General features: G+C 38.1%; 1 protein-coding gene and 1 pseudogene across 2 annotated transcripts in view; one reads left to right on the top strand and one right to left on the bottom strand.

Annotated features, from left to right (window-relative positions):
- TTC28 (tetratricopeptide repeat domain 28) overlaps nt 1-24,233 on the bottom strand; it is a 698,236-nt gene that overhangs the window by 624,337 nt on the left and 49,666 nt on the right. The gene's annotated exons all lie outside the window — the stretch shown is intronic.
- Nucleotides 6,948-7,524, top strand: LOC136324149 (RNA polymerase II subunit A C-terminal domain phosphatase SSU72 pseudogene; annotated as a pseudogene).

The raw sequence follows: 24,233 nt of genomic DNA, 5'->3' as shown, positions 1-24,233 counted from the left end.
GGCACAAATGAGAAAGCAATCAATGAACAACTAAGGTGCCGCAATGAAGAATCAATGTTTCTCATCTCTCTCCCTTCCTGTCTGTCTGTCCCTCTCTCTGTCTCTATCACTAAATAAATAAAAATAAAATTACTTTAAAAGGAGATGACAAAATTTCTCCTGCTATATAATGAAATGATTAATTAGTATAATTGGGGTAATATATTTGAATTTTCCCTTATTAGTACATTTCTCTCAGTATACCCCATCTGCCATTACAGCTCCAGTCAAGGGGGTAAGACTAAGAGCGAGATGCACTAAGCAGCTCGGTTGTGAGCAAAGACCCAGATGGGCAGAGCATCAACCCTGACAGGGTTTGCTAGGTGGATCCCAGCCCAGGCACATTCAGAAGTCTGTCTCTCTATCTCCCCTCTTCTTACTTGGAAAAGAAGGGGGGGAAAAAAGAAATGAAAATAAGGATATTTGTTTTGTAAAATAAATAGCATATCATATTTATATAACTTAAACAGTTTAAAAAATATTTAGTGATACCCAAGATCGACTAATTTGTCAGAATTTTAAATTTCACAGTCCTATAGATTACTGTTTTCTTAACCTAAACATTGACTTGCAATTGCCCTGTGTACTAAAAATAGATGCTAACAAACAAAATAGAGCTAATTTATGTCACTGAGAATTAAACTTCACTCTGTTTCTTTAAAATAAATAAAATGAAATACATATCTAGGCAAACAGATCATTTTAATGTACTGAGCGATACAGTGATAAGGATACATAGAGGGTAAAAAGGAAACACAGAGAAGGGGCACTCTGTCCCACCTGGAGAACTTTTTTTATTATTCCTTCTCTACCAAATAATAGGTAATTATATAGCCTAAAACAATAACTGTACCTTCCTAATTTTCTCATTATAGGGCTGTGTCTTTTAATGTGATTCTTCTCCAAACCTTAAGATATTGCACCATCTTTTTTTCTCTCAATGAATATATTCACTTTTTTCCCAGTTTTATTGAGAGAGAACTGACATACAACATTGTATAAGTTAAAGTACACAACAAAAGATTTGACATAGGTATATGTTGTGAAGTGATTACCACAATAAGTTTAGTTAATACCCATCACTTCATATAATTTTTTTCTTGTGACAAGAAATTTAAGATCTAGTCTCATAGTAGCTTTCAAATCCATAATACAGTACTGTTAACTCTAGTCACCATACTGTGCATTAAATTCCCAAAACTTATTTATTTTATAACTGGAAGTTTGTACTTCTTGGCCACCTTCACCCACTCCTCCCACCGTGCAACCACCTCCTGTTAACCACCAATGTGTTTTCTGGTGCCATGTTATCCTGCACTATCTCTTTAAACCTCTCTACAAAGGTTCCCTGTATGCTGCATTCAATTTATTGTTTCAAGAATCTCATGAATTTATCTATCTTCTTAGAACTAATGTCATTTTTACCCAAATTTTAAACATAGACATGTTTAGTTAAGCATGTACTAGACAATTATGAAATATTTATTAAGTACTAGTAATATACTAAACACCATATAAGATCTAGAACTAAATATTCTTCCAACTGAATATAGAATTGTAATTATTTTTACCATAATCTATTTGCTTTTCTTAAACAAACCTGGTATCAATCCCTAAAATTATTTATAAAATATGGCAATTTGAAAGAAAACAACTCGGTCTTCGGGTTTCAGTTATCCATCTCATTCTGAAAGCATTGCAAAGGCTGTCTTAGCAAGCTAGAATTCCAGGTGTTTCAAAATCTACCCTCTGCTGTTGCCAGATAGCTTCGTTGGTTAGAACATCATCCTGGTACACAAAGGTTGACTGTGTACCACTCAGGGCAGATACAGAAATAGATCAATGTTTCTCTATCTCTCTCTCTCTCCCTTCCTCTTTCTCTAAAATAAATAAATTGAAATAATACATATATAATCCTCTGATAGTACATGAAAATTAGTATCAATATTTACTTAAATCAAAATTCTCATTGTATCATTTCTTGATTTGGCAATAGCTCTTGTCCTCAAAAATAATATAAAAACACATTTCTATAAAATAAACTAAAATTAATTTTACTTTAATAGTTTATATCATTCCTTGAGAGAACCAATATACCTTACAATGTCCACAAATATGAATTTGGTAGTGAATTAACTAATATCAGGAAACTCCAAGAAAAAATATATAATGTAATTTAGTGAAAAAAGTCTAAATAACTATTAAAAATATTTAAGAAAACAGATAATTTTCAAACACATACATACAATTTGGAATTTCAATAGGTCAGAGCAGGATGGGATAGCACTAACAAGTAGAATTCAATGATTTTTATCTACAGCTATCACTGAAAACAACATTTCTTCCTTTTATCACATGGTTATTTTCCTATATATCTATGTTACTTGGGATAATTTTATTAGTATATAATGCATTATAAACAACCCACTAGTACATGTGGCATTCAAGTACCTAATACAAGACCTAAAACAGGGTTAAAGGCTTTATAAATTTTTTTTTTTTTTTTTTTTTTTTTTTTCCATTTTTCTGAAGCTGGAAACAGGGAGAGACAGTCAGACAGACTCCCGCATGCGCCTGACCGGGATCCACCCGGCACGCCCACCAGGAGCGACGCTCTGCCCACCAGGGGGCGATGCTCTGCCCATCCTGGGCGTCGCCATGTTGCGACCAGAGCCACTCTAGCGCCTGGGGCAGAGGCCACAGAGCCATCCCCAGCGCCCGGGCCATCTTTGCTCCAATGGAGCCTTGGCTGCGGGAGGGGACGAGAGAGACAGAGAGGAAAGTGCGGCGGAGGGGTGGAGAAGCAAATGGGCGCTTCTCCTGTGTGCCCTGGCCGGGAATCGAACCCGGGTCCTCCGCACGCTAGGCCGACGCTCTACCGCTGAGCCAACCGGCCAGGGCGCTTTATAAATTTTGACAGAGTATATTACTTGACAGGCAATGTTTTAAATCTCAAAATAATATTAAGCAGTTTATTCCTTTTTTTTTTTTTTTTTTTTTTTTTTTTTTTTTTTTTTTTGGTATTTTTCTGAAGCTGGAAACGGGGAGAGACAGTCAGACAGACTCCCGCATGCACTCGGCCGGGATCCACCCATCACGCCCACCAGGGGCGACGCTCTGCCCACCAGGGGGTGATGTTCTGCCCCTCGCAGGGCTCTGCAGCGACCAGAGCCACTCTAGCACCTGGGGCAGAGGCCAAAGAGCCATCCCCAGCGCCCGGGCCATCCTTGCTCCAGTGTAGCCTCGCTGCGGGAGGGGAAGAGAGAGACAGAGAGGAAGGAGATGGGGAGGGGTGGAGAAGCAGATGGGCGCTCCTCCTGTGTGCCCTGGCCGGAAATCGAACCCGGGACCCCTGCACGCCAGGCTGATGCTCTACCACTGAGCCAATAAACTGCCAGGGCAGTTTATTCCTTTTTTAAACAAAGTAATATTATTGTAATAATTTTGTGGCCTATAAACCAAATATTCATACCTATAATTACTACTCAGTTTTCTTAGCTAAGATGATTACTACACAGGTTTTTAAGATTTATTTTATCTGAATATATTAGTATGATTAATTGACCAAGCTCTTCCAAGGGCTGAGATTAGAATGTCTTAAATATTTGCTACAACATTAAAGGGTGATGGGGGGAAGATCCCAGAAAAGAAAGGAAAAAAATTTGTTTTTTAGTGCCATCAAGAATATAGTAGAATAACAAGTTCCATGCTCAAACACAGAGCAGCAAAAATACATGGTTATGTCTCACAGAGGGTAAGTAAAATGAACTAAATGATCCAAGATGTTGAAAATGCTTTTATATTTACTTCAGGGAAGACCTGGTTGGTAACAACACTATAAAAACAGTCTAACAGCTGCAACTGTGCATTATATAAGGAGGAGTAAGGTGAGACGCCATCTAATTATTTTTTAATATCAAAGTAGTAAATGTAAATGTGAAAATGAGAAAAGGAGATTGAAATCCATGAAATGGCATATGTTGAATTTCAGGATAACCCAATATGACTAGAAAACTAGTGAATCCAAAAAAATCCATTAAACAGTTTTATGTCTGAAAAATTGGAATGCATCTTTTTCACAAATTAAAGACAGATTGTAAAGAGAGGGTTAGAGTTGGAAAGTTCCCTACTCATCAAATTAAAAACAAGAGCTCTATTCATATTAAAAAAAAAAAAAAAAGAATACTTATGTGGTCAAGTCACATTCTTTGTTCTGAAGTTTTTATACGCAACTTGGGGTGAACATTTTACTTGTGATTCATAAAGAAAAGTGACCAGTGTAACAGGGACTCCTAATAGCACATGAGTACATTTCAGGTGATATTTAAGTAGCCGTTTAAGACATCATAGGAAAGGAGAAAACATACCCTTAATATCCAAAGGAAAGTGTGTATTCACATGACCAACAGCTGGACTTCATTAAAAAGAAATATCAGGTTAGGCTCCATGATGGTTCTTCCATAGTTACAAGACAATACAAATGAGAAATGCTACAATTTCTCACAGCCTTTTGCCTAGTGATCTCAATAACTGCCCCTTTATCCACCCTTGCAATGCAACCACCTCTTCTCCATTTCTTCCCCTCTATCATTTCAGTATTTTTATTTTTCAAAATCATTTGTAAAAGGACATAAAGAGGAAAAAGAACAAGTATAAATAGTCAGTTTCACTTGTGATTCATTTTCACTTTCACAAGCATGAAAAAATACAAACTGAAGTTTTCCTCATCAATAATTCAGTAAAAGTGCCTGACCTGTGGTGGCGCAGTGGATAAAGTGTTGACCTGGAAATGCTGAGGTTGCCGGTTCGAAACCCTGGGCTTGCCTGGTCAAGGCACATATGGGAGTTGATGCTTCCAGCTTCTCCCCACCTTCTCTCTCTCTGTCTCTCTCTCCTCTCTCTCTCCCTCTCTGTCTCCATTTCTCTCTCCTCTCTAAAATGAATAAGTAAAAATTAAAAAAAAAATAATTCAGTAAAAGTTACAAATGTGTAAAAAAGCTTCAAATGGATTCATTTGTGCTGGGACAGTAGAATTCCTGCCTTTTGAGGATTGAAAGGATAGGAAAATGACAAATCTAACACCTCTCTGACCCTTAAAATTAGCTGTGCAAGACAGCAGAAGATTAATACAGAAGGCAGTACTATGGAAACAACATGATTTTATTGAACTATGAACTAAAGAGTTACATAAATACCCATAATTCCTTGTAAAAATCTCTTTGTTTTTCTGCTTGTCAGCATCTGCATTTTACAGCTGCCTCCTTCAGTATGGACCCTGTCTTGTGGAAGTTCAGGAACTTAAAACATTAATATCCAGGAGCTTAAAAAAATCACAGCATTAATAATTTATACAGATGGGAGTAAAACAGTCACAGCATTCTTGACTATAAATTGAACAGAAAATAAATCTAAAGACTACGGTAGACTATTAAAAATATGAATATAAAAATGTCTCTTTCAGGTCAGCAAAAGCATTATATTTGCAAAATTCCTTTAAGTCAAAAAAAGCCAAAGGATTAACATCAGGTTTGAGGTTTCATTTACCAAAAGGTTAAAATCCCAAGAAACTGTTTCTTAGTCACCTATTTCTTTCTCTTAATAATAAAAATACACACCATTTTTTTTCCTTCAGAAAGAAATATGCTGAGCCAAATGCAAAAAGCAAAATGTCCAGCATTTTCCCATTTCTTTCTCTCATTTAATCAATGAGATTCCTTTTATTCCTCATTCATAGTCCAGCAGAATGACAGAAATAGTTCCTGCTTCTCCTGATACCACCATCAGTCCTGCTGATCTTTCCAAGTATACTCATTTCAAGGCTCAGCTTTTCAGGAACCTTGACTCTGTAGGTTAATAATACGAGTTCTAGCATCATCACTTCTGCTTCCCTTGCCCAACCCAGCTAGGTCTGCTATAATACTAATATGTCTTCCTTTTTTAAAAATACCATTTTTTTTAGAAAATTAAATTTAACAGGGTGACATTGATCAAAATATCTTGAATTCAATCAGTAGTGACCACAGGACTTTTTGTGCCAATAACATTCTATATCTAGATTAATTAATATTGTAGTCACATGTGGCTACCGAACACTTCAAATGTGACTAATGTGGCTGAGAAACTGACTTTTTACATACTTTTTTCTGACTTTTTATATTTTATTTCATTGTAATTAACTTGAATTTAAATTTAAATCACAATATATGACTGCTAATCTCCTTACTAGACAATGCAGATCTAGAGCAAGAGTGCTTTTTTTCTAGTCAGAAATTATGTACTTAATCCTGTAGATGATAGAGAGTTACCAAAAGGCTGATTTTATATTTTAAATTTTTTCTCTGGCCTTAACCAGCTGGCTCAGTGGACAGAGCATCAGCCCAGTGTATGGACGTCCCAGGTTCCATTCCCATTCAGGGCACACAGAAGAAGTGACCATCTGCTTCTCTTCTCCTCCCTCTCTCCCTTCTCTTCCTCTTCCTCTCCCCCTTCCACAGCCAGTGGCTTGATTGCTTCAAACATCAGCCTCAGGCCCTGAGGATAGCTCTGTTGATTCGAGAATTGGCACCAAACGGGGGTTTAGATGCCAGGTAGATTCCGGTCAAGGTGCATGTAGAAGTCTGTCTCACTATCTCCCCTTCTCTCACTTAAAAAGAAAAAAAGAAAAGAAAGCTTTCTCTGGTTGCTTTGTAGTAGCATGATTTTAAGGGTTAGAAGGAGAAAGCAAAATGTTGAAGATCTGAAAAGTGTTCGCTAGATTTGGCAATTAGGAGATCATTGACAATGTTAGACTGCAAAGTTACAGTAGAGTTGTTGGGTTGTAAGCCTCACTGGAAGTAGAGATTACAAATATAAACCATTCTTTCAAGAAGTCTGGCTCTGGATAGGAGAGTGAAGACCATGTGGCTGCCACCATGCCATTGTCACAGTTGTGGGTAGCAACAGTCTCCTTGAGCAACCAGAACCAGAGCATGGAGGCACACAATACCCTCAGCAAACAGGGATTCAGGGTCCCTTCCTTTGGAACAGGGACTCACATGAAGCTTCCAGGATCAGCAAGCCCAATGTTTATGATTTCAAAACCACATACAATTAGAGGCACAATGATCTCCTTAGGAAAGACAAAGAACTCTACACACACAATGCCATTTTGCTCCTATTGTACAGAAATAAGCAAATCAAGCCAGGCCAGAAAGATTCCAGAACTGCAAAGACCTGTTAGACCTGATCCTCACCTGAGAAGACAAAAGTGTAGAATGAGATGGGAGAATATCTGAATTCCAGAAAGCAGGAGACCTGCCAGCAGGGCATGTGATCAACACAAACATCCAGGACAACCACAAAGAGGCCACCCTGCAGCCATACCTCCACTGTGAGCTCTACCAGTACATTCGGCACACTGATGACACAAAGAACAAGACGGACAAGCTGCTGCAGGAGTTCAAGGAGAAGAGCAGCTGGATCTTCCTGTGCACCGCCTTCTACTGAACAGTGCCATACCTTCCGAAGCTGCCTTCTTGCGCTTCCTCTTGTTAATAATTTTTTTTCTTCCTGACCCTTGTTTTTATTCTGAGGGATGCCGCTGGTAAACGGCAGCAGCTCCCTACACTATACATGTGAGATGAGAAGATAGACATACGTGCAGGTCCACAACGATCAAGTTTTATATCCCACTCTTACTTACAAGTGCAGTATTGATTATGCAGGTTGTTGTTGTTTTTTTCTTTAATCAGAAAAAGAGAAATAAAACAGTTTATAGCACTGTTTTACAACCACTGGTCTACGAACCAGTCTGCCAGAAATTCTGTGCTGGTCTGCAAAAGAGTTAAACACCCTGATGCTGTATGAAGATTATAGACCCAAAGATCTTAGTCAAATTCACTTATGCTCGGGGTGATTTCTGCCTTAGTGGTCCCCGAAACAATTCCCCTATTTTCACCAGTCCCCAAGAGTAAAAGGTTAAAGACAACTGGTACATTTTCCCCCATGTGTCTTTTTCATTGTATGTTCCTCCTCTAAAGGAACGCCTACCTGGCTAGAATGTACAAACACCTGAATAAAGCAATAGGCATATGTATCTATTAGGAAAGAAAATACAATTGTCCAATAAATAGATGCTGCTGGTTGTCAAAAGAAGAAGAAGAGTAAGAGGAGGAGGAGGAGAAAAAGGAGGAGGGGGAAGAAGAAGAAAGATGAAGAAAGAAAAAAGGAAGATGAAGAAGAAGTCTGGCTCTGAAGGAAGAAAGAAAGTGGAGAATAAACATTGTGGAGAAGCTATCATATGCTAGAATTTGAAAGAGGGAGCTTCATATTGATTACTCCACTATACTTGATCCTCAAAACAAACTTGTAGTAAATCTCATCCCCATTTTACAGAAATTAAGCTTCACAGAGGCTAAGTGGCCTGCCCACATACACTCAAGTGGGGCTGGAATTATAAAACTAGGGTCTTTTGGGGGTCCAAAATTCATTCTCTTAAAGGTCAATGTAGAACTGATGAGAAAACACAGGGTTAAAGCAGTTAGAGATCTGGAGAAATAATAAAATTATAAGAGGGTAGTAGAGTATTTGATGGGACAAGGCTCTAGAGAAGACAGAAATGGAACTCAGAATCTAGGCAAAAGATATTAACCTTGGATGAGAACAGGAAAATCACTTCCTCTGACATGGAAAGATTGAAATCAAGTAAGTGTGAATGTACAAATGTTTATAGTACAAAGGATTTAGGAATGATGGGAGCTAGATAAAATTGAAACCCGATGATCTCTATTTTTCCTATAAAGCAGAAGGCAAGACCTTGTGTGAAAAGATATGTTTAAAGATGAGACCAGAAATGGTACTTCTCTTTTATCATCAGTCCTTGGATATTGATGTTTAGCTAATAATGCTGCGTACCTGACATATTAAAAACATAAATAGGAAGTATGCAGACCAATGTTTTTTTATGTGAGATCAAATTTCCTTTGATATTTAATGTAATTTTCAGCTTTTTCTTCCAAAATTTTTATTGTAATTAAATATAAACATAAAATTTCCTATAGTTATGTTTTTCATAAATAACAGAAAGGTATGAAGTATGACCTTTCATTGGACCTACCACAACTTAAATTTTCTGTAAAGACCTTTCAGATCGTTTATCTTATTCTAAACTGTAAAAGAATCCTCCTGATTTAAATTCACTTCAAAGTAAAATATTTTTTAAAATTCTATAGTATCAGTGATTCTCCCTAAAGTATAAAAATATGTACTTATAAAAACATGATGTTACTAAGAGTGAAATGTAATTTAAAATAGGTATAAAATTATAAACTTCAGTAATAAGGCATTATACTTTCTGTCATTAATCACTGGAATTAATTTATCCTTAAATGTCATTTAAGGCCATGGCCAGTTGGCTCAATGGTAGAGCACTGACCCCATGTGTGGAAGTCCCAGATTCAATTCCTGGTCAGGGGACACAGGTGAGGGAACCATCTGCTTCTTCCTCTCCTCCTCCTCCCCCTTTTCTCTCTCTTTCTCTCTCTCTCTTACTCTCCCACAGCCATGGCTCGATTGGTTCAAGCAAATCACCCCCAGGCACTGAGGATGGCTCCATGGAGTCTCTGCCTCAGGTGTTAAAAAAAGCTTGGTTTCGAGCAGCCCCAGGTGGGCAGAGCATCAGCCCCAGATGGGGACTGCCAGGTACATCCTGGTCAGAGAGCATGTAGGAGTATGTCTCTGTATTTCCACTACTCTCACTTTTTAAAAAAATTGTAATTTAAGATTGGCTACAACAGAAAGCAAAGCTTAGCCCTGGCCATATAGCTTGGTCGGTTAGAAAATCATCAGAAAGTAGAAGGTTGCCAGTTCAATCCCTAGTCAGGGCACATACAGAAACAGCTTGATGTTCCTGTCTTTCTCTAGCTCGCTCGCTCTCTCCCCCTTCCTCTCTCACTAAAATGAATAAATAAAATATTTTAAAAAAAGAAAACAGCTTAAATTTTAAAGAGCATAAATAATTCCTGGCTTCTATTTAAATATAGAATGCTGGAAATAGAGTTTTTCCCACTTTTACAACAAGAGGGTAATCTAAACAAATATACATTTTGATAGAAACCATAAGGTTACAGGACAATCAATGACCCTGAAGTCTAAAGAAACACAGGTACCTCCAAGGAGAAATAGGAGATGAGAACTTGCTTACCTGGAGCAGATGCCAGGTGCTATATAAATGGTAGGGGAAAAAAATAAGTTAAAATTTTTAACAAATAGCTAAAAGTTAAGTATGGGTTACTATGAGAGTACAGAACCCCTGGGAGCCACAGAACAGGGGGAATTTGTAACCACTCACAGATTCTTCCCTAGAGACTTCATCTGCCACTGGGGAGAAAGTGTGGAGGCAATGTAAGAAATCAGAGAAAGGCCCCCTTCCTGTGTGGTGCACGGTTCAGGAGAGAAAAGTAGCTGCTCCAAGGAAAGCCATGAAGCCCTATCGGAATCCTTCACCCTTACAGAACAAAAGCCATAAGCTGACTGAAGCTGGAAAAAGGGACCAAAAAAGACCTGAAGCAGGGCAAAAGACAGGAAAATGTTATGGGTTCAGACTATTTTCTACCTCTGAGGGAACATGGGTTGAGAACACCAAGAGCCCCAACATAGCAACTGCTTAAGGCTGCGGCTGAACCAGACCAACAGAAAACATCACTTCCCTGGCCCCCAGACCAACTTAGGAGGCACTGAGTAACAAATAATGGAAGATCTACTGCAGGTAGGGGATGGGGGGGGCAAAAATATGAAAAGAGGCCTCTCTGAGAGGCAGGTACAAAGAGAAGCTAAGAGTGGATCAGACTTTAAGAAAAAAAAACTCTGGTAAGCCAGCCCTCATGCTGAGCACAAGGATAACACTAGACCAGGGGTCCCCTACTACAGCCTGCGGGCCACATGCAGCCCCCTGAGGAAATTTATCCAGCCCCCGCCGCACTTCCAGAAGGGGCACCTCTTTCATTGGTGGTCAGTGAGCTGTGTTGCTCACAGTACTACTTCCGGTAATGCAGGACACACGTCACAGCTCCGGAAGGGCATCATATCACTTGTTATGGCTAGCAGTGACAAATATGGAACTGGACATTGACCATCTCATTAGCCAAAAGCAGGCCCATAGTTCCCATTGAAATACTGGTCAGTTTGTTGATTTAAATTTACTTGTTCTTTATTTTAAATATTGTATTTGTTCCCGTTTTGTTTTTTTACTTTAAAATAAGATATGTGCAGTGTGCATAGGGATTTGTTCATAGTTTTGTTTGTTTGTTTGTTTTCTACAGAGACAGAGAGTCAGAGAGAGGGATAGACAGGGACAGACAGACAGGAACGGAGAGATGAGAAGCATCAATCATTAGTTTTTCATTGCACGTTTTGACACCTTAGTTGTTCATTGATTGCTCTCTCATATGTGCCTTGACCGTGGGGCTATAGCAGACCGAGTAACCCCTTGCTTGAGCCAGAGACCTTGAGTCCAAGCTGGTGAGCTTTTTTTTTTTTTTTTTTTTTTTTTTTTCCTGAAGCTGGAAACAGGGAGAGACAGTCAGACAGACTCCCGCATGCGCCCGACCGGGATCCACCCGGCACGCCCATCAGGGGCAACGCTCTGCCCACCAGGGGGCGATGCTCTGCCCATCCTGGGCGTTGCCATGTTGCGACCAGAGCCACTCTAGCGCCTGAGGCAGAGGCCACAGACCCATCCCCAGCGCCCGGGCCATCTTTGCTCCAATGGAGCCTTGGCTGCGGGAGGGGAAGAGAGAGACAGAGAGGAAGGCACGGCGGAGGGGTGGAGAAACAAATGGGCGCTTCTCCTGTGTGCCCTGGCCAGGAATCAAACCCGGGTCCTCCGCACGCTAGGCTGACGCTCTACCGCTGAGCCAACCGGCCAGGGCCAAGCTGGTGAGCTTTGCTCAAACCAGATGAGCCTGTGCTCAAGCTGGCGACCTCGAGGTCTCGAACCTGGGTCCTCTGCATCCCAGTCCGACACTCTATCCACTGCACCACCGCCTGGTCAGGCCATAGTTTTTTTTATAGTCCAGCCTTCCAACGGTCTGAGGGACAGTGAACTGGCCCCCTGTGTAAAAAGTTTAAGGACCCCTGCACTGGAAGAATATGAAGCCTGTGTTGAACTAGGATAAGCACAATGACAACAAAACCCAAACATAGTTCAGTTTCTGACTAACCTGACACAACTCCTACAACAAAAGCCAAGCAAAAGAAGAGACATGGCCATTTCCAGGCATAAATACTACTGACTTCAGTCTCTACTGTTCTAAAAACATGTCTGCTTTCAACTAAAACATATGAAACACAGAAAGAAACAAAAAAGATAAACACATTGGAGACAATGCAATCAACAGAATCAGCCCAGATACTGGAACTAATACATAGGGAATTTAAAATTACTATGATTAACATGTTAAAGACTAGTGGAAAATGCTTTTTAAAAAATGACAACAGTTGAAATAGAAAAGGTATAGCTTTATGTCTACCTCCCCAAATAGATTCTTAGTTCCTTCAAGGAAAGACAAGTTTATTTCTCTTTGCTTCCCACGCATCTAGCACAAATACCAACAGATCTGACATCAGCACAATAGTACAAAAATGGAATACCTTCTTAAATCTGAAGACCCTCACACACACCATGAACAGACAAGGTACTAGGCCAAACTTCATTCTATCCCAGGGCCATTGAAAAAGCATCTATTTTGGATAGACTTTTGCACCTTTACTCCTAACTTTACAAAGTGGCAGGGAATGCTGAAACCCAAGGTCTACATACAGCTGCCAAGGTTCATGAAATCCTGCTCATTCATATTATGAAACTACCTTTTGGTTATTCTCTTCTGAAAACTAGAATTCCTAAATAAATGATTTTTTAAAGTAACATTTCAAAAATAATTTGAGATATATTTATATAATCGATCTCATGTTTTCTCAGAGGAAAAAAAAACATGCATCTTTCATTCAGCATCATCTTAACTTATATATATACTACGCTCAAGACTTCTTAACTCTCATTGCTTTTTTACCACTTGGGGAAAATAAAATAGCGTTGAAATATTCTGAAATGAGACCCTCTAAGGCCTACCTCAAGCATTCCCAAGTCCTAAGAGATAAAACTACCAGTCCTCTGTCTTCTAACCTCTAGTTTATCTAAATGATCTTGTTGTACATTCTCAGTGACACTTCTCCTTAAAGGGACTGTTATATATAAATCCAGTTTTATGGAGTTTATGGGGTTTTTGGCAACTTCCTGCAATTATCCCTCACTGAATTATAAAAATAACAGGGAACTTGAAGAGGTTCCTATAACTTCCTATTTGATCTCATGGGCATTTTCCAATTTCTAAATCTTACAGGGGGCTTCAGTAATCTTCTCCATGAAAAATTTAGAACAAATCTGCAAGAACTCCCAAAATCTCCAACAATGATACAAAATATTTGCTTATGCAATAAATTAGCAGGATCAATGAACCTTTGACAAATAATTATTGTGAATTTTTTTAAAAAAAATTCAATGAAAGGACATTTATAGAATGCTATCAGTAAATTCCACACTCAAAATAAACCCACTACTTTAAGAAATAATACAGTCACAAAGCATCTTTTGATACATATTTTTTCAGTATCTTGATTATGCTCATGCTCAATAATAATTGGCCCAATGAGGTATACTGTGGCTTCCAAGATGCCTCTTGTTTATTTCTGCATCACTCATCACTCCTCCACAACTTCCTTTGCCTGTTGTCTTCTCCGTGACCTCTGAATGGTAGATCACCTCAAGATTCAGTCCTTAAACCGCTTCTCTTGCCTGACCAGGCGGTGGCGCAGTGAATAGAGCGTCGGACTGGGATGCAGAAGGACCCAGGTTCGAGACCCCAAGGTCACCAGCCTGAGCGCGGGCTCATCTGGCTTGTGCCAAAAAAAAAAAAGCTCACCAGCTTGGACCCAAGGTCACTGACTTGAGCAAGGGGTTACTCAGTCTGCTGAAGGCCCGCGGTCAAGGCACATGTGAGAAAGCAATCAATGAACGACTAAGGAGTCCCAACGAAAAACTGATGATTGATGCTTCTCATCTCTCTCCGTTCCTGTCTGTCTATCCCTCTCTCTGACTCTCTGTCGCTGTAAAAAAATAAAATTAAAATAAATTTTAAAAAATAAATAAAATAAAATAAAAAACCGCTTCTCTTTTCTATATATATCTCCAGTAATTATATACAGTTTCAGAGTTTTAAATATAAGTTTATATCTCTAATTCACACTCTTTCTAAAACTCTAAATATATATTTGACTGCCTATTCAATATGTCACTTGGATATCTTTTAGGTACCTCAGACTTAACACAATCAAAACTGAACTTCTGATCTTCCCAATCTAACTCCAACCATAATCATCTCAGTTGATTGCAAATCTATCCTTTCAGTTGCTCAGGCAAAACACCTTGAAATAATCCTTGACTTCCTCCAAACTGTCAGAAAATATTGTTGGTACTGTTTCTAAGTGTATCCAGAATCTGGATATACCTGGAAATATATCACTATCTCCGCACGACCACCATCATTTCTCACATGAATCACAGCAGTGGCCTCCTAACAGGTCTCTGTGCTCTCATTCTTACTTCTCATAGTCTAGCCAGAGGTCCCCAAACTACGGCCCACAGGCTGCATGCGGCTCCCTGAGGCCATTTATGCGGCCCCCGCCGCACTTCCGGAAGGGGCACCTCTTTCATTGGTGGTCAGTGAGAGAAGCATAGTTCCCATTGAAATACTGGTCAGTTTGTTTATTTAAATTTACTTGTTCTTTATTTTAAATATTGTATTTGTTCCCATTTTGTTTTTCTACTTTAAAATAAGATATGTGCAGTATGCATAGGGATTTGTTCATAGTTTTTTTATAGTCCGGCCCTCCAACGGTCTGAGGGACAGTGAACTGGCCCCCTGTGTAAAAAGTTTGGGGACCCCTGGCTCTAGTCTCAGCACAGCAGCCAGAGTAATCCTCTTTAAAAGTAAATTAGATTATCACTTCCCTCCTCAAAACCCTCTAATGGCTCTGCATTTCCCAAGTAAAAGTTATAGTTCTTATAATGGCTTACAATGACCTACAAGATCTATTCTCCCTAATGTCCTATTACTTCCCCCTTTGTTCATTCTGTATTAGATAAAATTTCTTCTTCAGATAAGCCAGGTATCCTCCTGCCTAAAGGCCTTTGCTTTAGCTCTTCCCTCTGTTTGGAACGCTCTTCCTCCAAATAACTTCATGGTTAACTTCCTCACTTCCTTTACCTCTTTGCTCAAATAATAATTTGCATAAAACCTTCCCTCACTCCCATCCATCTCACCAACACTACCTTTGCTTTGTTTTCTCTTCTTTATAGCACTTACCTCTTTCTAATTTGTTTTAATTAGTGTTTATTTCTCTCTTTCCCATTTGAAAGCTCCATCTCTTGCCTAACCAGGCAGTGGCACAGTGGATAAAGCATCGACCTGGGACGCTGAGGTCTCAGATTCAAACCCCAAGTTCACTGGCTTGAGCATGGGCTCATCCGGCTTGAGAGCTGAGTCTCTCTATGGCTTGAGTGTGGGATCATGGATATGATCCCATGGTTGCTGTCTTGATCCCAAAGGTCGCTGGCTTGAGCCCAAAAGTCTCTGGCTTGAAGCCCAAGGTTACTGGCTTGAGCAGGGGATCACTGGTTTGGCTGGTGCCTCTGCCACCTCCCCATCAAGGCACGTATGGGAAGCAATCAATGAATAACTGAAGTGCCACAACTATGAACTGATGCTTCTCATTTCTCTCCCCCTCTCTCTCTCTCTCTCCCTCTTGCTAAAAATAAATAAATAAATACCTCAAGTGTATATGAATCCAGGATTCATTTACAACATTTGTTGAGCACTTACTATGTGCTCAAAACTGGGCCTGGAGCACATAAGTGGAGAAGACAAAGTCCCACGCTCAAGAACCTCACAATCTAGGGATACAGATAAAACTAACAGTCAGTTATAATGCAGTGCCATAAGTCGGTACTTAGTGTAGGTATCAGGTTAGGAAGAACCTATAAATGTCCAACTGCTTCCCTGTTAAAAATATTTAAAATTTCCACACTTTAGAAAACACTATTGTTGGTGTTAATATAAAAAAGAAAACCCTTGCCTGACCTGTGGTGGCACAGTGGATCTAATAGCATCAACCTGGAATGCTGGGGTTGCTGGTTCAAAGCCCCAGGTTTACCTAGTCAAGGCACATATGAGAAACAACTACGAGTTGATGCTCCCCATTCCTCCCTCCACTCCGCCTTTTTCTCTTTCTCTCTCCTCTCTCTAAAATCAATAAATAAAATCTAAAAAAAAAAAAAACTCTTAAGGATAAATGGGATACAGGGTAAAATATTAAGAATAATATTTTTTTTGATGGCCACTCACCCTATTTCTGTGAAGATGGCTAACCCTAACTCTCTGAAGTAGGACTCTTTGATAATGAAACATGAGCTAAGATCTGGAAAACAATTGCCATAAACTGAGAATCACTGAAGCAGCAAGCCACTGTTAGAGTTTGAGTGCATCTTATTCCTTATACTTTAGGGCAGAAACAAGGGTTGAAACTCATTGCTAAAATAAATTTAGAGAAACATTCAATTTATTAATTTTCTAATCTATTCATTACTTTTGGGGGGGGAATCTTTAATGTAGCATAGGATAGTATAATATAGTATAAAGTGAAGTACCCTTGTGTACATATATAACAATTCGTAGATATCATTACACTCCATGACCTGAAATAGATAGAATTCTCACTGTGAGGGAGAAAAACTCTTAAACACAAGACAACATGATACTATGGGAAAAGAAAAGTAAAATATCTGTTAAAACCTTCAGTATCTAATCACTGAGAAGGGAAGTCTCTGCACGTTAAATCAAGTCACTAATCACTAACAGACCTGCACTGCTGTTTAAGCTTGCTCTAGCACACAATCTTCTTGGTACACTACTGCCTCCTTGAGGTTATGGTACATTACTACTCCTCTGAGAAAATATTGGTAAATAGAAAATACCCATATTATTTTCTACTAAAAACAGAAGGCAAAAAGGTCCGTGTCAAATAACAGTAGGCCTTTCCTAAATAATTTCTCTTTTAAAGTGGCTTATATAGCATTTTGCATTTTCAAAGCACTTTGCCAACATTAAACAATCTTTACAGTATTCTTGAGGTCAATATCACCACCATCTTTTTACAGAAAAGAAAATACCATGGTTAAATGAAGTATTAGAAATCCAAGAACCAGTCAGTAACTAATCAGCAAAGTGCCACAGAATGCTTTCATGTAAAATATGAAGCACTGATATATTCATTCATCTCTACTACCCCATGACGTACCTCTACATGAAATTAATTATTCTTTTATCTGTGGCTATATAGCATTTTATACATTCCTCTATCATCAAACATAACACTTTTAGATTACAGTTATATATTTAACTATCTGTCTCTGTGACTAAACTCTGTACCTCCACAGGACTTTGCACAGTGTCTAGAACAAAGCAAGATACAACAAATCATTCAGTCATTGGTCCCACTATTAAGCATTTACTACAGGTCTGAACACTATTCTGATTACAGTGGTGAAAAACAAAGCCAAGTTCCCCTCATCTCAGCTATTCTCATGAAGCATACATTCTAGGAGGCAAAAGCAGATGACCAAATTAAAAAAAAAAGAAAGAAAAAAAACCTATCAGGTAGAAAGAAAAGCCATAGAGGAAATTAAAATAGGGCAAACGTGACTGCATATGATTAACTAGTTACATTAGATTAAGCAGTGATATTCAAATAAGAAAGAAATAGTCATAACTATATGTGGGAAAGACAATTCCAGGTGGCAAATGCAAAAGGCCCAAGGTGGGCAAGAAAAATAACTGAGGGAGAGGGGGGAAAAAAGCCTGTGGGTAGAGTATAGTAAGCCAATGAGTGAGTGATAAAAGATGAAATCAGAGAGGTAGGCAGGGGCCAGGGTAGAGTTTTCTTGGGACATGATAAGAATTTTATTCTAAGTGAGATGAAAGGTTATTTAAGGTTATAATAATATTTGCTGATCTGAATTGCTATATTTGCATAGTAGGTAGCACTAAAAGAAAAATTAATACCAAGAAAGGAAAATTACTTTGGTATTGGTTAGGGAAACTTTCTGTTTTAATAAATCATTTTTCAGTTAAGTTATTTTATAATTAAATCTTCAGACTAAAGGATAAGACAGCAGTGTCTACTAACATTTTAATAGAAGTTAGAATAATTATATTTTGACAGTTGTTAATGGAAGAAATTGAAGAGCTCCTACATAAACCACTGTACATTACATAAGACTATATTAAGATCTTATGTTAATCACTTATTAATTTTGCAAAGCCTAAAAATATCACCATATAGCTCATGATGAGTGCCAGACATCTGGAGAGGAGGTTCCTGAATAAAAGTATGGAAATGTCATTAAATATAATAAATCTCTGCCTATTACCAGAGAACCCAGAATGTAAAATGTAACATACATTTAAAAGCAAAAATACTTATTACCATATTAACTGAACAAAATATAGCAATAGCTTAAAACTTAAGGGCAGGTTTATATTTCACCTGAGGTAATACAGGAGCTGTAGAAACCTCCAGGCTAATACCAAGCTATAATAAATACTAAGGTTCAGTTTAATTTAACCCTGCAAATAGCCACTGAAGAGAAATTATTATCATTTGCTCATTCTACAAGCAAGTTCCTGAACATTTAATATATCAAACTTTATATTCTCTACCTTTTTAATGTCTTTCTACAATAAAAAAATTTAGTCATAACAGATTACAAAACGTTAAATTACTATTTTGCTAATTTTAAGTGTACAGTTCAGTAGTGTTGATTATTTACATTGTTGTGCAATGAACATCTAGAACTTTTTTTTTTTTTGTATTTTTCTGAGGTTGGAAACGGGGAGGCAGTCAGACAGACTCCCGCATGTGCCCAACCGGGATCCACCCGGCATGCCCACCAGGGGGCAATGCAGTGCCGCAATCAGAGCCATCCTCAGCACCTGGGCAAACTTTGCTCCAATGGAGCCTTGGCTGCGGGAAGGGAAGAGAGAGACAGAGAGGAAGGAGGGGGGGAGGGGGGGAGAAGCAGATGGGTGCCTCTCCTGTGTGCCCTGGCCGGGAATCGAACCCGGGACTTCCGCACGCCAGGCAGACGCTCTACCACTGAGCCAACCGGCCAGGACCTAGAACTTTTACATACTGCAAAACTGAAACTCTATACCTATTGAACAATTTCCTGTTTCCCCCTCCCTAAAAGCCACCATTCAGATAATATTATTATACATTGTAACAAACAGTACACAAACCCCTAAAAAGAAACTATATACAAGCTTTTGAGTTGGTATTTTAGTTTGTTTCTTTAACCAAATGGTAGATCACAGAAGGGGCTAAAAATTGCCTCCAATATATAGTCAGGAACATAGAAGAAGTGACTAAGAATTATATTGCAATATATACTACACTACTTCCAACCCACCATGAATACTACTAAAATAATTATAAACAGACAGGATTACTGGCCATGAGCAGAACAGCAAATAGCCAATATATTATCTGTTTATATGGAAGAATGCACAGTACATAGAATGAATATTGGACTTAGACAGACTTCAGTTTGAAAATAGCCTAATAAATAATAATAAAATTGTCTTATATTTTCAGCCTTTATATTAAACAAGAAACTTCCACATACATCAATTCATTTAGTCAAGTCACAAATAGTAATTTTGACCTCAAAGGGTTAAAACAAGGAAAAAAGTAAAATAATAAATGTAAATACAATTTGAAATTTGTAAATACTTATATATATGCAGGGTGAACCAATTAACAACTAAAATGAATCAACTATGAGTTGTTACTTCTCACTTCTCCCACATCCTCTCTCTGTAAAATCAGTAAATAAAATATTTAAAAAGAAAAATGCACATTACTTAGCCAACCCATTAACTACTGAAAGCCACATAATGTAGAACAGTTTTTAACTATAAGTTAAACACAAGAGGGCGCGCAAGTCTGGGAAATTAATAAAACCCAAGGCAAGTTGCATTTTACTCTTCAATCTGTAGCTCCTTAATGCATGGTTACACAGACTTATAAAGAATTCTTCATGCAGGAATTGCACTGAAAATATTTCCCTTTCTCAATATTCTCCAGAAATAAAATCACTGCTTCTTGGATAACAGAAATCCTTTATCCAAATTTACTTTAAACCTAAATTTAACATTTTACCAAGAAAATTATTATTTTTTCTTAATTGTTTATTGATTGATTTGAGAAAGTGAGAGAGACATAAATATGTTGTTGTACATGCACTGGTTGTCATACATGCCCTGAATAGTTGGCATATCAGGACAATGCTCTAACCAACTGAGCTATCCAGAAAGAACAAGAGAAGTTTATGACTCTTAATCAGAAGTTTATGCCACTTTTTAATCTAAACTTCCCTTGTAAAACCTACTATTTAAATGCTAGCCCACTTTTAAAATGATTACTTTCAAATAGGACTAAAACTTACCTATTAAATGTCTGGAATCATAATAAACTTACTTGCAGGAAATTGATCTCCAATTTTTAGAAACTAATACAAATCTCTATCACAATATCAGCTATTTAATTCACAAGCAGTAAATATTCTAACTACAATGATTTATTCCAAGAGTTACAACCAATCCCAAAAGGTGGGCTATGACTTAATCAATTCAAAAAAGAGGCACTTGACATGAGAACCTTGCATGGTAGACAAAGGGACAAAAATACTACTTATCCCTTACATATTTTGATAAGGGAACAGAAATAAAAAGATGACTGACTGCTAGGATCAAGAGAGTCAGGCAAAAAGTCCAGAGCAGTAGCAAAGAGCTGCAGGTTAGGTACTATGGGCAAAAGCTGACAGTCCAGGACAAATGATAAAGAATATATTATTTTAATGTTCAAAAGTCAGGGCACAAACCAAAAAAATAAACAAACAACAAAAAAAATCAGAAATCCAAGAGCCAAGAGTAGCAAAAAAAAATCAACTTGACCAGGCGGTGGCACAGTGGATAGAGTGAAGGGCTGGGACGTGGAGGACCCAGGTTCGAGACCCCGAGGTTGCCAGCTTGAGCGCAGGCTCATCCGGTTTGAGCAAGACTCACCAGCTTGAGCCTAGGGTCGCTTGCTTGAGCAAGGGGTCACTCGCTCTGCTGTAGCCCCCCAGTCAAGGCACATGTGAGAAAGCAATCAATGAGCAGCAAAGGTGCTACAACAAAGAGTTGATGATTCTCATCTCTCTCCCTTCCTATCTGTCTGTCCCTATCTGTCCAACGCTCTGTCTCTCTCTGTCTCTGTCACCAAAAAAAAAAAAAAAAAAAAAATGCAGTCAATCTGAAGGGAATCACCCATCTAACCTTGAACCCTCTATGAGTTGAATTGGGGAACTTTAGTTAAAAGCGCTGAGTGAATGTCTCTTGGATGCAAACACCAAGAAACTGTGAGTGAGCGACATTTGTGCAAACACAAAGAAGTGCAAACACAAAGAAATGCATGTGAACGGGATTTAGAAAATTAGCCTACAGGTTCTAGATTACCCCCTCCTTTGTTCTTGTAAATTAGCAAAAGAAAAATAATATACTGACCCAAATTAGCCCTTTATCCATGTCAGCAAAATGGCCATTAGTCATTCTTTCCCCTTATAACCTGTCCTCTCTCCCTTGTAACCCTGTTACCTCTGTTCCGCTTCTGATCAATAATAGTTAAGGGAGAAAGGAATTCAGGAGGTTTTCTTTGCCTCCCTTGGCAGGCCTCCCTCTCTTCCTCTTGACATAAGTTTGCGTCTTGAGTAGGTTTTTTCCACATAACACTGGTAGTTTCCACCAGGCTGGAGTACTACATCAATCAAATATATTATTTGTACTGTGAGCAGGTGGTACTGACCTAATACTACAGTCAAGCAATCTGAACAGACTCCTAATATACTTCTTGCCAGGTACATCTGATCCTGGACCAGAAAGGAAAGAGTGCCTATAAAGAATATTGCTGGGACAGTCATTGAAATTTGAATAGAATCTGTGGATGCAATAGCAGTATTGTATCAATGTTAATATCTTTTTTTAAAATGTTTATTTATTAATTTCAGTGAAAGAGAGAGAGAGAAACAGGAACATCTAGCTATCCCTGCATGTGCCCTTACCCAGATCGAACCAGCAACTTCTGTGCTTCGGGATGATGCTCCAACCAACAAAACCATTCAGACAGGACTCAATGTTAACCTCTTGAATTTAATGGTCATACTGTGGTTATATATCAGGATATTCTCAATACATACAGAAGGATTTAGGGGTGATAGGACATATGTCTTCACTTACTCTCAAGTGGTTCAGAAAATAATAACAGGTAAAGAGAATTATAAACCAAATATGGTAAAATATTAACTGTTGGATAAATCTAGATGTAGGATATTCAAGAATGCTTTTAAATAATCTCACAACTTTTCTGCATGTTTCACATTTCGAAATTTAAAATATATAAGTAAATAAAATGTATAGATGCTTTGACAATGGAGTGTAGTATATTTTAAATATATATCTAAACTAATAAACACATAAAATTACTTTAAAATCAAGTTTAAAACAAAATAAATAGCCCTGGCCAGATAGCTCAGTTGGTTAGAGCATCATCCCAAAGCACAGAGATTGCTGGTTTGATCTCTGCTTGGGGCACATACAGGAACAGATTGATGCTCCTGTCTCTCTCTCTCTCTCTCTCTCTCTCTTCCTCTCTCACTAAAGTCAATAAATAAACACCAAAACTTTGTTTTAAATAAAACAAAATAAATAAAATGCTTTGACAACAGCATATATCTCTCAAGACTTACCTTAACTAATAAACACGTGAGGCAATTCTAACCTCGGTTTTTAAAAGCCTCGCTGGACTTCAATTAGCAAGACAAAACATTTCTCTTACATTAAACCAGAAGGTGCTCCTTCCAGAGAATTCAAATGAATAAAATCATGTAAAAATTCTAGAAAGTTATCTACAGATAACTTTTAAAATACATAATGTAAAAATAATGCTTTTTAAATCCCTCTTCAAAACTAAAACAGTATAATTAACATTTATGAAATATAAACTAATCTCCTAGAAGAGAAAATCACAAAATTCAATCAATGACTAGATTTATTCAAAGACTTCCAGTGTTGCTATAATACAAATATAAGAAGAATGTTCCAATTTTGGTAGCAATACTTCAGTTTTCAAAGATTAATTTTGGATGTGAGAGCAATCTGGCTGCGACATCTGTCACCCCATTGATCGCCAGGGTTGATTCGGCTGATCTGGCTGGCTAGGTGGGTGTCCCCTTCCTTCCTCACCGCTCCATGTGCGTCCCTTCCGAAGCTGCACACCCGGTCGGTCGAAGAGGACGACCTTCCCCGCTAGACGAGAGGACCGTTCTTCGGTCAAGGGTATAGAGTAGCTGCGCTCCCCTGCTAGAACCTCCAAACAAGTCTCAAAGAAGATTAATTTTATTTAGGTATATTGGTCATCTACTAATTTTATGACTTAAAAATATTTTTTGGAAAAACTATTTCTTTGCCATTGTTTTCTGAAGCTGCTTTCGTAACTTCTAATCTGAAATTTTTTGAGACAGCTGAAAAAAACTTTTATGAAATGATTGTGTAAATCCCTGGAATGGTTTTCTCTTTCTATTAACATAAAAAATGCTATCAAATTTTTATTACAGGAGACAAGACAAATGAAAGCTTTAAAAGTTGAGTGTCCTAATACATTTTACATAATACATAAATAATATCATCCACAAAGTGTCTCTCTACAGTTTAATCAATTGACAAGTAAAATGACAACAAAATTTTCACTTCATTTAAAACAATACATTCACATTCCTTAGTGATAAATGCATACCATCTGAGAGTTGAAAGTCATTACTTATCATATATTTATAACTTGATAATTCAAACATTCTTGAAATGAATTATGACAAGCAGAGAATTTAAATAATTGAGCTTCTATTTCCTGAATTCCTTTTAAAACAAGACTTTTCCTCTTGCCAGACTTCCTAAATCAATTCCTAAGGACAAAGCACCCATCTTAAACAAGTTGGTTCCATCCCACAAAAG

The sequence above is a fragment of the Saccopteryx bilineata genome, chromosome 2 (assembly GCF_036850765.1).
Source record: "Saccopteryx bilineata isolate mSacBil1 chromosome 2, mSacBil1_pri_phased_curated, whole genome shotgun sequence".
In the NCBI taxonomy this organism is placed as follows: Eukaryota; Metazoa; Chordata; class Mammalia; order Chiroptera; family Emballonuridae; genus Saccopteryx; species Saccopteryx bilineata.
The sequence above is the reverse complement of the archived record's forward strand: the minus strand, read 5'-3'. Positions and strand labels throughout refer to the sequence as shown.